Here is a 15516-nt window from a genome sequence, read left to right as displayed (position 1 = left end):
AATTTTGGGAATTCCTTGTTGTAACTAAGCTTTAAGTTTACTAAGGTACCTACATGCCAAATTACAAGCGTCTGACTTAAGCGGTTTAGATTTTTCATACAAAAGGATTTTCCCGCTAATTCCCGTTCCCTTGGGAATTTCGGTAATTCCTTTCTTAGTGCACCTCTACGGTATTTAAGCTACGTCCCTTCCAAATTTCAAGTGCCTACGTTTAGCCGTTTAGGCTGTGCGTGATCTGTCACTAAGTCAGTCAGTTTCTCCTTTTATATATTTGGATTCTTTTTAACTAAAATGTCGTTTATATAAATTACATTGATGTTTTTTAATATTTTAGTTCTTTTTTGTTTCTTTGAGTAATATTTGATTTTAATATTGATTTGATTTTAAAGGTAGAAGAAAAAACGTAAGAAACTATTAATAGCAGGGTTACTAGCCAATGGATGGCTAATAATGGCTATTAATAGATAATAATCAGTTATTATCCAAACTAGCTGGCTACAAACCCATCTCTAAGCTAAATCCTCCAACAATCATTTATCACGTACCTACACAATTAAATATCTTAATTTTTTGTCCGTACCATCTGTAGGTACCGCTATTACATCCAATCAAGACGAACTCATTCTGGTTTTTGTACCGACCGAAAATGTTTTTCTCGAAGTACTTACTGTACCTCTAGTACGAAAAACTTTCGAGTTCAAGACGAGGACGAATTTTTGTACGTTTCGAGTTCGAACTCGAAACGTTCATTCTTGTTTTATTAAGGATCGTACTCGTTAGCTTAACTTTCTAATTTCTTTCGTCGGCACGCAAGGCCAAGAAGCTTCTTTCGACGAGTCATAGAGTATTTTACAAGTTTTTTTTTATTTAACATGGAATGGTGTGTTCCGTCCGAAACATGCTGCGTTATTTTAAGATGTTGTTATTAAATTTAAAAAAATAAGTTACAAAGATGAATAATGCTCATAACGCCTCATTAATTGTTTATACGTTTTTGTGTTATTGTTTGTTTAATATGTAAGTATTTAAAACCATTATTATTTATTACCAATCAATATTTATATTGTTGGGTAAACAAATTTCGGAACATCTTTCGTCTTGTTAATGTAGCTGGCAAGCAAAGCGGCGTTATGAATAAATTTAAGTTGCTATAGAAACAATGTTCTGTTGATTGTCACTTGTGTCATAGAAAATAAAAAGAGCTATCCATTGTGTATTCCTACTGTTGTAATAAATTAATTTCGTGGAAAATTTTTCTTCTATTTTTCTACTGTAAAATCACACTCAGCCACACGCTCACACACGTCTGACATTGAAAAGACAGGGATTTTTCTTGTTTTGACGTATTTTCTAACCTCTTAGAATGTTATTAGAAGTCGTAATAAAATAATTTGAATATAAAGCTATGTTTTAAAGTAAATAAAGACCATTTAACGATGTTAACATGATGAGACATCGGTAAGTAAATTAAATTAGCAAGTGAAAAGATTTTTTAGTTAAATCATGTAGTTAAATATGTATATTGTAATTCTATCTTGTTTTAGATTTTATGGAATGGAGGAGAAGATTTAACAGCTAGAAATTAACAAAAATCCTGCAAGAGCATCGAGATCTCGCTTTTGGCGAGTGGAAGTCCAAAGGCAAAGTGCAGCGGTTTGCAGTTCTTAGCCTCACTTTTTTGGACCTAACAAGACAGGAAAAGAATAGTCAAAGGTATGTTGATTGCAATAATTGAATCTTTATTATTTAAGTAGGTACTTACCTATGCATTCTCTAGACAAACTGAAATGTTATGCCCTTTCATATTGATTGTTAGGATGGCAAGTTAAATTAGTATTTAGTTAACATTACTTTTTCTTTTACAGAGGAAACCCGAGTAGCCAGATGATAATATATGAAACCATGAGCAGCCAGCCATTGAAACTCTCAGCAATTTGAATAACAATTTTGATTGATTACCAATCATGTATCATATAGACTAAGAGCTAGTGAACGCCAGACTTACGTCATTTTATAAAAGCTGAAAGTTTGTCAGCGTATGCTCCCAATATAGGATATAATGTTAGTGAATTATGAAGTTTGGGTCGTGGTGGCTTTGGGAGCTACCCTAAAAAAACTGTCTGGCAAGGAGTTGGAACTGTCAAAACTGTCTGGCTGTTGGGGAAAATACTTCTAATTATTGTCCAAATATTATACATAAAAATCAGATTTAATGGTATAACGTTAGTAGAATTACAGTCTATTGAATATATAGAAAAAAGTAGTAGGGATTCGAGAGTTCTGGCTCACCCAACTCTGGCTCACCTAAATCCGAAACTCCGGGGGCTAAAAAAAAAAAAAAAAAAAAAAAAAAAAAAAAAAAAAAAAAAAAAAAAAAAAGGTTTAGGGGGTCACTTGGAGCGATTGCACGCATCCCCAGCTTCGTATCTGCAACGGATCCGGAGATAAACATCCGCGAATGTGTGTCCTACTTTATTTGTTAATTATTCCTTCATTAATTACCAACAACTAATGACTCCATTATTGTATGACTCACCACATTATATTCCAAAACCAGTAACATAACATCTACCACATTCCAAGACAAGTTACTATTAACTAATAATATCTATTAAAAATCCATTGCTAAATTGACATTACTGGTATAAATACCCATATACATCACTACTTTCTTCACACTTCTTCCTCTGAATTCGTATTCAATACCTATCAACACAAGACTCAATAACATCCATAACTATGGAGGTAAGTAACACATTAATAATCATTTTACTATAATGTTCTTCAATCTACATTTTTGTTTAATTTTCTTAAGTAATATCTTTTTTATACTAACGTTGCATATCTTTCCTTAGTTACAGATTCCTGAATCCGAATGTAATGTTGCATTCGATGAAAATACATTTAAAAACTACTACTTCCCTTTGTCTGATGAAGATGAGATTCCTCCATACCAACAAAGTTCAAGTTCAAGCAAGAGAACAAACAATGAATCCATTGACGAATTCTTCACCACACCAAACAAGAAAGCTAAAACAAAAAAGTCCTCGACAGTGGGACGTCCGAATCCAAATATTGATTCTATATCCTATGTTTCATCTAACGCGGATGATGGATCAAAAGCGACGCACTTAATTAAAGTTGAAATTTATGAATTAAAAAAAATTGAAAACATAGAGCCATCTGAACAATGGAAACATGCGGATGTACGTGTGAAATATTTCACAAAACCAACAAACGATTCCATACATAGAAAAACTCGACAATTAGTTTACGATATAACAAAGAGCATATCGAATGCACCGGGGTGCCAAAAATATACGGTAAGCAATAAAAAATAAAAATGCTTTGAGATTCCTCCATACCAACAAAGTTCAAGCAAGAGAACAAACAATGAATCCATTGACGAATTCTTCACCACACCAAACAAGAAAGCTAAAACAAAAAAGTCCTCGATAGTGGGAACGTCCGAATCTGAATATTGATTCCATATCCTATGTTTCATCTAACGCGGATGATGGATCGAAAACAACGCACTTAATTAAAGTTGAAATTTATGAATTTAAAAAATTGAAAACATAGACAAATCAGAGCAATGGAAACATGCGGATGTACGTGTGAAATATTTCACAAAACCAACAAACGATTCAATACATAGAAAAACTCGACAATTAGTTTACGAAATAACAAAGAGCATATCGAATGCACCGGGGTGCCAAAAATATACGGTAAGCAATAAAAAATAAAAATGCTTTGAGATTCCTCCATACCAACAAAGTTCAAGTAAGAGAACAAACAATGAATTCATTGACGAATTCTTCACCACACCAAACAAGAAAGCTAAAACAAAAATGTCCTCGACAGTGGAACGTCCGAATCCGATTATTGAATCCATATCCTATGTTTCATCTAGCGCGGATGATGGATCGAAAGCAACACACTTAAATAAAGATGAAATTTATGATTTAAAAAAATTAAAACATATGAGATATTATACAAAACTAACTTTTTAAGTAATTTTAAGTTTTCTTGTAAATGTAATATAAAATCGTTTATTGAATAAAAAACACTTTTTAAGCATTTTCTTGTTTCCTTTATCTTTTCCCTTTGGTTTTTTGTTCCTTAGCAGATAGGTTACACAAATAAAAGTCATAGTAAATTTTTATACATATTTTTTATTATTACATACATTTTTAACATTATAAAATTACATCATAAAGGACTTAAACATTTCTTTTAACAATATATCATTATTTATCAAATTGTTACTAAACATTTCTATAAAATCTCTTAAACTCATTCCTCTTAACTTAAAATATAAGTAAAGCAAACAATATTCACCACAAACAGATGAAAATATGCTTTGTATAGGCTTATTGTTATAGATATACCAGTTTGTATTTCTTCTTAAAAATGCTAAATGATAACCATCAGGTTTACGACCAAAGCTATCAAAATATTCACCAATACCATCTGTATTTACGTATATTGCTACCCAATGTGATCCAGGTTCAGTATCGGAGTCAAGATTACTGATCATGTAAACAGGTGTTGTTACATGAATTGGTATTCTATTCGCAGCAAACACATTAAATTCTAAGGAATGATATATTTTTTTCATGTATTTTTGAATTTGTAAAGTATCCATGATAGTAATAACAATATGTACGTAGTCCTACACACTCTAAATTTAACTACTAAAATCTACAGTAACATTCCTGTTTTTATCAATTTCAATAATATTATCAAATTCAGCATATACCATACAGTTAACAGTTTGTGTGAGAGCTGTTTCAAATCGAACTTCTAATCGAACACTACCATGTCGTATAAGATTCCAGTGAGCAGTTGAATTTGCTGATAAGTCTGGAGTTAAGTCAAAAGCCATTAGACAGTAACCATTCGCATAATTATCTCTAGAAATTCCGTTTCCATCATTCAAGAAATGGATTCCAGTTCCAGAAAACAAAGTATGGTATGTTGAAGTAAACAAATTGTTATGAAATGCTGGCTGGAGGGCTTTAGATGGAATTTGCATACCATCAATATATAAACTGAACGTGTTTATACTGTAATTATAAAAATCATACGGATTTTTTGTAAGAATACCATTGAATGCCGTATTGTCTACGAATCCAATTACACATCTTTTTGGTACTTGTCCAAGGAAAACATTATCAAGAGTTTTACCTTGAATCCCTGATGGAATAGTTAAAACTTTTACTTCAGCTCTAGTTATAGGATATTTGGCAGTAGTTGATGCTAAAACTTTTTGATGAGCAAGCAAAACAGATGGATTTATACGAGCTTTTCGTATCATAAGTGTTGCATCTACAATAGAAACTTTTAGTTTTACATCATTAGATGAACACATCAAATTAAACGCATCACGAGATCTTACTAACTTTACACACATTTCAACACCATTTATTAAAAATTTCTCTTGATTGAATATATCACCATGTAAATGTCCTATCATTTCTACTTCCTTGCTTTCTTTAACGAGGTTTTGTCTTTTCATGAATCCTTTGTTTGAATCATCCGTTGAATTCATGTTTCCAGCAGTATCTTCATACCAAAGTCCACAAGTAAGATGTGATTGTTTAGCTGGTTGAGCATAGTTTAGTAACGTTTCAATATATGCACGATAACCATAAGTATTATTTGGTGGTGAAACAAGTTTTTGATTTAAATAGACATCTAACTGACTAAATAGTGAGTGAAGCCAATTATTTACAGGAGCCACTGTAGTTGTAGACAACAAAGGTGTTAAGTCCTGATTTAGAATTTTTGCTTTTATATGTATTAAGGTATGTGACAAATCAATGTAATCATCACCAGTCCCTGGGATTTGAAATTCTATAGGTCCATCATCACTTAGAGATGAAATTGGTTTATAGTGTATCCATTGTCCATTTTCAATACTAGTTTGAGTAGCCGGCAACGCAAATAAATCTAATTCAGACTTTATACATTCACAAGAATGATTATGTAAAAATGACATATTGTAAACTAGGAAAATATATCTTCAATGTAATTATTTTTAGTAGTCTTCTTTCCTTTTTTTAATGTTCTCAGTTTTGAATGTTGTGATCGACTGATACTTTTTAGTTGTTGACTTTTTCTTTTATATCCTGAGCCTCTCATTACACGATCTAATTTATCATCAGCTTTCCTTTTTAAGTTAGAAGTCGCTTCCTTGAGACGATCTCTGATTGATTCATCAAGTGGTTTAGTCTGTGTCATATCGGACAAGAGCCCAACACCTGCATTTAATGCTTCTTTACCGATGACTTTAGCTCCATTTGATAGAAGAGGCAAAACAGATCGAAATAATCCACCTAAAAAACTTCCAATACCATGTCCACGTTGATGTGATGCACCTTTATAAATTACCCCTACACCAGACCCAGCTTGATGTGTATAATAATGTTCATAAGGACAAATATTGTTATTATATTTTGAATACATTATTATTTTCGTATGAAATGTAGTTTAACGCAAGTCGTTCCAAATTGAAATGGAACATTTGCTCCAGTGTTCGTTCTTATATCTATTTCAATTGTATCAAATTCTCTTCGCATAACAGGTACATAATGTGGTGGAGAAAAAATTTGCATTCTGTTTGACCCATATGTATATTTTGCAGTGTCCATTGGAACTATTCTTAATAGTGAACATATGACATCACCAACCATTTGTGGTTCAATGATATCGCAATATATGAATAATTGTGATGGTAACCCTAAGTATAAATTGGGAGGAAATCGCCCGATTTTTTTAGTAGCAACATTTGTTTCTGGATCAAATCCGAACTGAAGACTTAACTTTGGTGAAAATTTTAAAGATATCAGTTTTTTATCTTCATGGGTTACAGTTATATGTTTTGATATTTTATCATGTCTTAATTTAAAAGATTCTCTAGAATTAACAGTAGATACAATATCATCGATATTATCATAACTGTATGGTGGTATTTGACTTTTGTATGTTACAATTGATTCATTCATTTCATCACCTGGAACTTTCATTCTTTTGGTAATGAATATAACGTTTTCTTGGTTTTGAACAGTAAACATAGTACATGGATATTGAAATTCTACAAGTCCAACTGACCATTCTCCATCTAGTTTAATTGATTTTGGTAACTTTGTACAAAAACTTGCTGTTTTATTTTCAGGAAAATATGTCATAGAACTGTTACTAGGTAAGGTTAAATAAAAACTGTCACCAGTCATGATTCTTCCAGGTGAGATGCTAAAATCCAACTATTAAATTTATTTGGATAACCTTTCCACTTGACTAACAATTCCTTTCTGTGACCAGAGTAACGAGAACGCACAATTTTATCTATTCTATGTTTCATATTAGAATCATATTGAACTTTTTGTAATTCTTTTTCGTAAAATGTTCCGGTAATAACTTCATTTTGTAGATCTTTCAAAGTGTATACCACACATGGAGATCTTTCTATAACTGATGTTATAATAAATATTTCATCACTCCAATTGGTTTCATAGCCTTTTTGAAAAATATGTTTATATTTTGTAATTCTAACGTAATCACCAACACAAAATTTCGGATTATATTTTGTTTTATTTTGATGTATGTTAACTTTTTTGTCAGAATATAAATTACACCAAACTGTCATTATGTTATTGGAATTTACATCACAAGGATTCATTTTTATGCTTCTATGAAAACTGTGATTATAGGAGTAAAGCAAATCTTGCAATATGTCAATATAACGAAAAGTGTCGTTATGTGTAAAGTAACGCCACATTTTCATTTTTAAAGTTCTTTGAAATCTTTCCACTATACTTGCTTTAATATCGGGGTTATTAGTAGTATAATAATTAATGTTCAGTGATTTTAAGAACATTTGAACATCTTTTGCAATAAACTCCGTTCCTTTATCTGATTGTAAATGTGTGGGAGTAACTTTCGCTTCCGCAAATATGCTAGCAAGACATTGTTTAACCGTATGGGAATTTTTTCTTTTCATAGCTCTTGCATATGCATATTTACTGAATACATCAATAACACACAAAATGTATTTATAACCATCATTATATTCATTGTAAGATCTCATATCACTTAAATCAGCTTGCCAAAGTTCGTTTAAATTAGATAAGATATATTTGTTCCTAGAAAAGCGACGTTGTACTGGTTTATGTAAGGTGTATGTTTCCTGAGATTCCAACCATTGTTTTATTTCCTTAACAGTCATTTTACTTTTCATTGCATTTTTTAATTTATTTAAACTACCATATCCAGCAGGATGAGATACATCATAGTAAATATTGTGTATTTCTAATAAGGGGTCCATTTCTGCCAGTCTATCTTCTTTTTCACTTTTTCTTTAATAATTGGACTTGAATGGGGGGTAGAAAATTCAGATTCTTTTTCTACGTTTGATTCAAATCTCTTTCCAAAGTCGGGAGTATTAGACATAACATTAATAAAGGTCGCTCTTCTTGGGTTACCTATGTAACTCAAAGGTATTCTTAACTCTTTTAAAACAGAAGCAAACTCTGCCCAACCATTAGGAGAGCTATTTTTCAGAGGTCTAATAACATCATTCAGTAAGTCTACTATGTTGCTTTTGTAAATCTCCTTTTTATTGATAAAAACAGTACCTCCTTGGTTCCAGTAAATTTTATCTTTATTTTTCATCAAAATATCTAGTAAAAGTTCGCCTTTTACTTTATACGTTTTAGGTAGAAGTTGGATTAATTGTGATTTAGTGTAATTTTCATTGATAATGTCACTGTTTTCGTCTGTCTTCGAGGTGTCTTGTTTAATTTCTGAACCCTGATCTTGATTACTCACATTTTTATTATTTTCTGATTCACCAAAAGATAGTATGGGTATTTCAAAAGGTTTTCGACCTTGACTTATAAAATACAAATATCTTTGTAATGCTTGTAAATAAAGAGACCACTTTTCTCGGTCATCGGTTTTTGTTTTTAAAACTTTATGCATTTCTTCATCCAAGCGGGACAAGTTATGAACATTGCTGTTTGTGTTATCATTTTTTAGTTTTTCTATTGCTTCAGGTTCAATTAATATCATTTTCTTGGCATTCTCCATCATGTATTTTATTTGACAATCGAATTAAATAATGCACTTAAAACAGATCCTATGATGATGGGTAAGAAAGCACCACCTCTCTGTATAATTATTTTCTTCCTTAAATTATTTTTTCCTCTAGAAATAAGTTTTCTGAGAATGTTTTTATATTTATTTAATTTTTGTTTTTCTTTATCTGGAATGGGTATTTTACCATGAATAACATTATAAATGCATTCACAAATACAATTTATTTCTTCTTGGTTACAAGATTTTAATAATGCTTTACGAAATTTCGGTTTAAGTACATGTAATGCTTTTAGAAAATCTTTATGTGTAGTAACTCGTGTAATCATTGTTATGAAATGAGATCTTTTTGTTGGTATGCACTGTATTTATATCCCTTCTTAGCAATGTAACAGATGGTGTACTCATTTGGAAATACATTTGTTTTGAAACGATACATATCTTCAGTATTTTGTTTCAAGTCAATCATTAGATAACCATGAGCTTTATTGGTGGCATCTCTATAAGCATCCTCAACAAACTTTGAGTTTTCTGGGGAAAGTTGACGACTTAGATATCGAATTTGTGTTCTATCTCGGGGATTTTTGAAGTAAATGATGTAACTTGAGTTTAATGAGATATCTCGTTGCCCTTTTCCCTGGTGAAATAAATTTTGAGTGATATAAAATACACTTAAATTTCGGTGATGACTTCCTTTGGTGAAAATATCGACAACACGACCATCAATTTCCCTCATGAGATCATCAATTATTATAAGTTGAGGTTCCTTTCCATCAAACATATTTAAATTAGGAATACCCTGATAATAATTAACATTATTGAAATTGTACAGTGGTTGCATTTCATCATAACACCACAAGATATTTTGAAATCCTACATTACACATTTGTTTGATATTTTTAATAAACCCACATACAAAATTTGATTTACCACAACCACTAGGACCAGCAACAATAGCTGTGAAAGGATGTTCAAAATGAAACATAATTAACTATGTAGGAATTAAAACGTGTACTCTGAACTAAAATTGAATGGAATATGAAATAAAAGTAAATATCATCAGTTATAAAAATAATTTTATTTCTCAATATTGATTAACAGATTATTAGACACACATCACATAAAGATACATTACTTAAATCTAGTTAACTAATTATATATTATTAAAACACTATTAAAATAACTTTATAAAATTAGGTTAGTAAATCACTTTAATGAATAATGACCCCAAGCTAATGTTTCAGTTGAGTCCGGTATAATGTAGCGCTTGGAGTCATTATATGACAAACATATTTTGTTAATTTTTTGAGTAAAAATAACATGTTTCATGGATTTAAATCGATACATTTCAGCAAGTTGAATATTTTTATCGAATAAGCAAGACTTATAATTATCAAACTTTAATTTTTTTATCACACTTTTATTAACCCCTTTGGCTTTTGATATTATTTTATTATTTACCCTCATAGCATACATTTTTGATCGTAAACCTACAAATTCAATAAATATATTACCATTATGTTCATCTTTGAAATATCCTAATTTCTTCTTATTAACTAAAGGAAAAGCATAAATGTTATCTATCTTATAGTCGGAGGTATCAAAATGGTTTTCTAGATCTGGTTTAATTTCATCATAAAAATCTCTACAAAATATCTGATAAACAAGACTGTCTGTGTCTGTATATAACAACTTTAAATTTTGGAACTTCTTCTTCATATATTTGTAGTGGAAATCATACATTAATGTTTTTGAAATATCTAATATGCTAAATCCTAAATATATGGGTTTATTAAATAAAAGTTTTGTTTTTTTTAACTGGACCGCTACTAAATTTTCCGAAAAAATTGATAAACTATGAAATTCAGGTTTCGCAATTAAACTTTGAACACCTGTTGTTTTACCAATATTTTCCCAATGTGTTAAAAGCTTCACATTAACTCTTTTTTCAATGTTTTCCATTGTCTTTCCAAATATCGAATTGTTCATTAACTTGTAAAAGTCTTTTTCGAAATCAGATGTTGCCAGTGTACGTAAATTAGTATTTAAATCTATATATTTCTTCAACCACGGACTTTGTTTGAATTTTAAAACTCGATGAACTTTTGTTAATTTTATTCCTAATTCTAAACATTGTATAAGATTTCTATAATGTATAATATATTTCTTCTTATCATCTAAATTTGGAACTAACTTTCGTTCCTTAGATTCACCAACACAAATATTTTCAGGACATAACGGAAAATCGGAATGACTATCATGAAGATAATGAGGATATTCTAAATCTACTTCTAATATGTATCCAATATCTGAAGTTATTGATACATTAAAATCAACATCATTTTTCACCCATTCAAATTGGGAAATAGGTAGATATTGGGACATTGCCCAACCATACAAATTGTTTGCATCTAAATACGTTAGATATGAAAGAGGTTCATCAACTTTAAAATTTTCCATGTAGGGATTATTAGCTTTAGCATAACGATTACTGCACTGAGATACACCACCTCTAATACCCGATTTTATGAAGGCTATTTTATCAAAATCTGTTAACAGCTCTAGTTTAGTTTGTGTAAACTTAAGCATAGCATCCCAGCTTAATCCAGGTGCAGTATAATAATGTGCAGGATCCAATCCATAAGTTTTTATACAAACATTCCTGAAATTTTCAAATATGTCACTTAAAAGCAATACATCTGTTTTTAGGTACAGGTTGGAATATTCCATCATATTCGAACATTGGAACTGAGACCAAACTTTTTTTGCATGAGTGTAGTCTTCATCAGAAATAGTTGAATCAGTTAGTGAACTATAAAAATCCTCCATTTCTGGAAGTGATGTTGAATTTAATGTTTCAAATGAAGTAATAAATTCATAAGGGAAAACACCTTTTCTTTTTAACAGATTAAAATCGTTTTCGTTGGGGTATTGTTTTCGCAGTTCAATAAACTGATCATTGTTTAAATTACTCGCTAAGGAATCTAAACTACTTGATAAAAATTTAAAGGAATCGATAAATCTTAAGTTTACTTTTTGATCATTTACATGGAGAACTTTTGAAAAAGAGATATATTTTTCCTTATTTTGAGGAATTATTTGAACTTCGCCTTCGGCAAAATTTAACGCGTGAACTATAAAATGAGCATCGTAATTACTGAGATTATGTAATATAACAGGTATAAAATCAATTTTATGAAATTTTCTACTACAATTTTCATGAGACACTCCAAGAAAAGATCCCGTGTACCAATCGTGATCAATATGTTGTTCGGATATTAGAGTTTTCTCACATATGTAACACACAGTGACTTTTTCAATATATTTTTTATTTTCAAATGTGAGAGGGAGAGGTGCAGTTTGAAAACAATTTTTCCTACATATCACTTTTAAATCATCTTGAAGTTTACGTAAAAAGACATCAGAACAATTTTCTCCGCTATACGTTACATATTTTGAAAGATTATCATTATATGAACATTTAATATAATAACCAAAACTGTACACATCATGTCTCTGAATATTTGTGGTTGATGATTTATTAGGATCCACAGAACAAGAAGAAATTGGTTTTAACAATGATTCGAAGTCAGCGTAAATTACAAAAGGAACTCTCTTCTTTTTATTAAATGTATCAAAATATATTTTATCATTAGGAACATTTTTACCGAACCAATCTTTTTTAAATACGTTTGAATTGGGCAACACCGTACGAATATGTGTACAATCATTTTCCTGATGAAGAGTAAGGGCATTAGTACTAGGGAAATATAGTAAACAACCATCACATATATGGATAGCACCATTGCGTGAAGTGATCTGTCTACTGACTAGTCGAGACAAATTTTTAATATAACAGTAATGTCCATTATTCCCATTAGTAAAATAGAGTAAATTTATATGATTGGATTTTCTAGATTTCGTAAAATGTAACGGTCCAATTACATTGTGTTTTTTATTGTCATCGTTAAATTCTAAACCAAAAACATTGATACTTATATTATTTAATTTCTCTACTTTAGAAATATCTGCTAATTTAACTGGAAACTGAACCCCGTCAAATTTTAATTTATTTTCATTTTTTATATAAGAATTTACACGATCAGCGTTTTTCGATACTGGATATAATGCAGAAAGTAAAGCCCACTTCAGACATTGTACATCAGCGTTTTTAACGTTAACAATAGCCTTTTTTAATCTAATATCATGAGGTAATTCAATAAATGATGATGCATGCAAAGGATTAAATTTGTTAATATTCATGTCTAAACTAATTATATCTTTAAGACTCCATCCACTATCTTTTTTCTCAAATTCACTCACTCTATGTTCTAAAGTTTCTTTCAGTGAACTGAGAAATATATGAATATCGTCAGATTCAGAAATAATATAATTTTGTGTTTGGAAATCAAAAATATTGAACGAATTTTTAGTTTGTTGAATGAAATTTGCACATAAAATGAAGTTAACTTTAAAAGTTTTTAACTTTAATATACAATCTGTAAATAACTTAATTAAATTATCATTTATTGAATTAACAAATGTTTCAACAGTTTCCAGATCTCTTGCATCTGCTATTGAAGTAATCCTATATGTTAAAATTCTTTTTCCGAATGCAGATTCAATCAGAGTAACATTTGGCAAATCATTATGAATTTGAAAAGTATTATTTTTATGACGGTTACTTTTAAAATGATTTGCTAAATACCTTTTTTTAATATAGATGTTACATGCTGAACAGGAAACCATATCATTGTTCTCAGTTTGTGATGTATCTTCTGCAACACCTCTCGAAGTCGATGGTTCATCAAGGTTTTGTGCACCTCCACCACATTGTACGTGGACACTGTAGACAAAATGAAATAAACAATTTTAGTATCTAAACATTATTTTGATATTTTATGAGAAAAAATATATTACCTATCAAAGTTTAAAACTTACCTACTTTAGTGGTATATCTGCAACATCACTCAAATTGGACGCTTTATCAAGTCGTTGTCGTTTTGGATTAGGATATGTTATACTATAATTAGATTTGCGTTTCAAAACAATGCTGGGTAAACTAGACATCCTTTTTTCTACATCTTCACACAATTGCACTAGGTCCTTATCGAAATAGGGATCGAAATCTTCAACATTTTCACACAATTGCACTAGCTCTTTGTCGAAATAGGGATCGAATTCTTTTTCAACCTTTTTACAAGTTTCAAGTAGAATATTATTAAAATAAGGACAATGTAAATCATTTTCATCATCATGAGATGATGAAAAAAGTACACTGCTACACTGGTTATTGGTCATTATTAGATATGTTACAAGTTCACTGCCAGAATTTATTTTTAAAAGTAAGTTAGTTGTGTTTTCTGAATGTATTTATACTACTATCCGTATTTACTAATGACTTGGTAAATTAGACTTCATCATAGAGACCTGTAAACTAGTTAAGTTAGGGAGTCATAAAGTAATAGTAATGGTAGTCATTAGTTAGATGTAATAAGTAATGTTACTGGTTTTGGAATACAATGTGGTGAGTCATACAATAATGGAGTCATTAGTTGTGGGTAATTAATAAAGTAATAATTAAGAAATGAAGTAGGACACACATTCGCAGATGTTTATCTCGGGATCCGTTGCAGATACGAAGCTAGGGATGCGTGCAATCGCTCCAAGTGACCCCCTAAACTTTTTTTTTTTTTTTTTTTTTTTTTTTTTTTTTTTTTTTTTTTTTTTTTTTTTTTTAGCCCCCGGAGTTTCGGATTTAGGTGAGCCAGAGTTGGGTGAGCCAGAACTCTCGAATCCCTACTACTGAAAAAGCCACCGTAAAAGTTAGACTTACGTTATACTATACAATCTGATTTTTATGTATAATATTTTGGCAATAATTAGAAGTATTTTCCCCAACAGCCAGACAGTTTTGACAGTTCCAACTCCTTGCCAGACAGTTTTTTTAGGGTAGCTCCCAAAGCCACCACGACCCAAACTTCATAATTCATCAACATTATATCCTATATTGGGAGCATACGCTGACAAACTTTCAGCTTTTATAAAATGACGTAGGTCTGGCGTTCACCAGCTCTTAGTCTAATACCTATTAATAGAAAATTAAAACTGTTAGGTACCTATGTTTTAATTGAAATTCAAAATATTGTTTAATGTTTTATAAGTATTTATTAAATAAATTGTCACACATATATTTTGTTTTAATCCCATTAATGTCTATTTGCCCGCAAGTGTTGATGGTATTTCTTAAGTGTGCCTAGGAACCTTAGTCCTATTACTTATTCTGTGCCGGAGCTGGATCTTTGTAAGGTTTGGGTAGGGTAGGTACCTGTAATGATTAATAAATGTTGATGAGTAGAATACTATAACATTAATTTTATAGTTATTAGTTTAGGTAAATAAGTTTATTAAGATCTA

At 30.5% G+C, this 15516-nt stretch overlaps 2 long non-coding RNA genes across 2 annotated transcripts; both read left to right on the top strand.

Moving 5' to 3' along the window:
- The first annotated feature begins 1263 nt into the window (after positions 1-1263).
- LOC135078456 (uncharacterized) lies at positions 1264-1968 on the top strand. The gene is made up of 3 exons (XR_010258616.1): positions 1264-1458; positions 1545-1713; positions 1866-1968. It is a non-coding gene; the product is annotated as an uncharacterized LOC135078456 (long non-coding RNA).
- Positions 1969-2265: 297 nt separating this feature from the next.
- LOC135078455 (uncharacterized) lies at positions 2266-4080 on the top strand. The gene is made up of 2 exons (XR_010258615.1): positions 2266-2745; positions 2856-4080. It is a non-coding gene; the product is annotated as an uncharacterized LOC135078455 (long non-coding RNA).
- The last annotated feature ends 11436 nt before the right edge of the window (positions 4081-15516 follow it).

Source organism: Ostrinia nubilalis, chromosome 15 (genome assembly GCF_963855985.1).
Source record: "Ostrinia nubilalis chromosome 15, ilOstNubi1.1, whole genome shotgun sequence".
Classification (NCBI taxonomy): Eukaryota; Metazoa; Arthropoda; class Insecta; order Lepidoptera; family Crambidae; genus Ostrinia; species Ostrinia nubilalis.
Note: the sequence above shows the minus strand (reverse complement) of the source record. Positions and strands in the feature narration are given on the sequence as shown.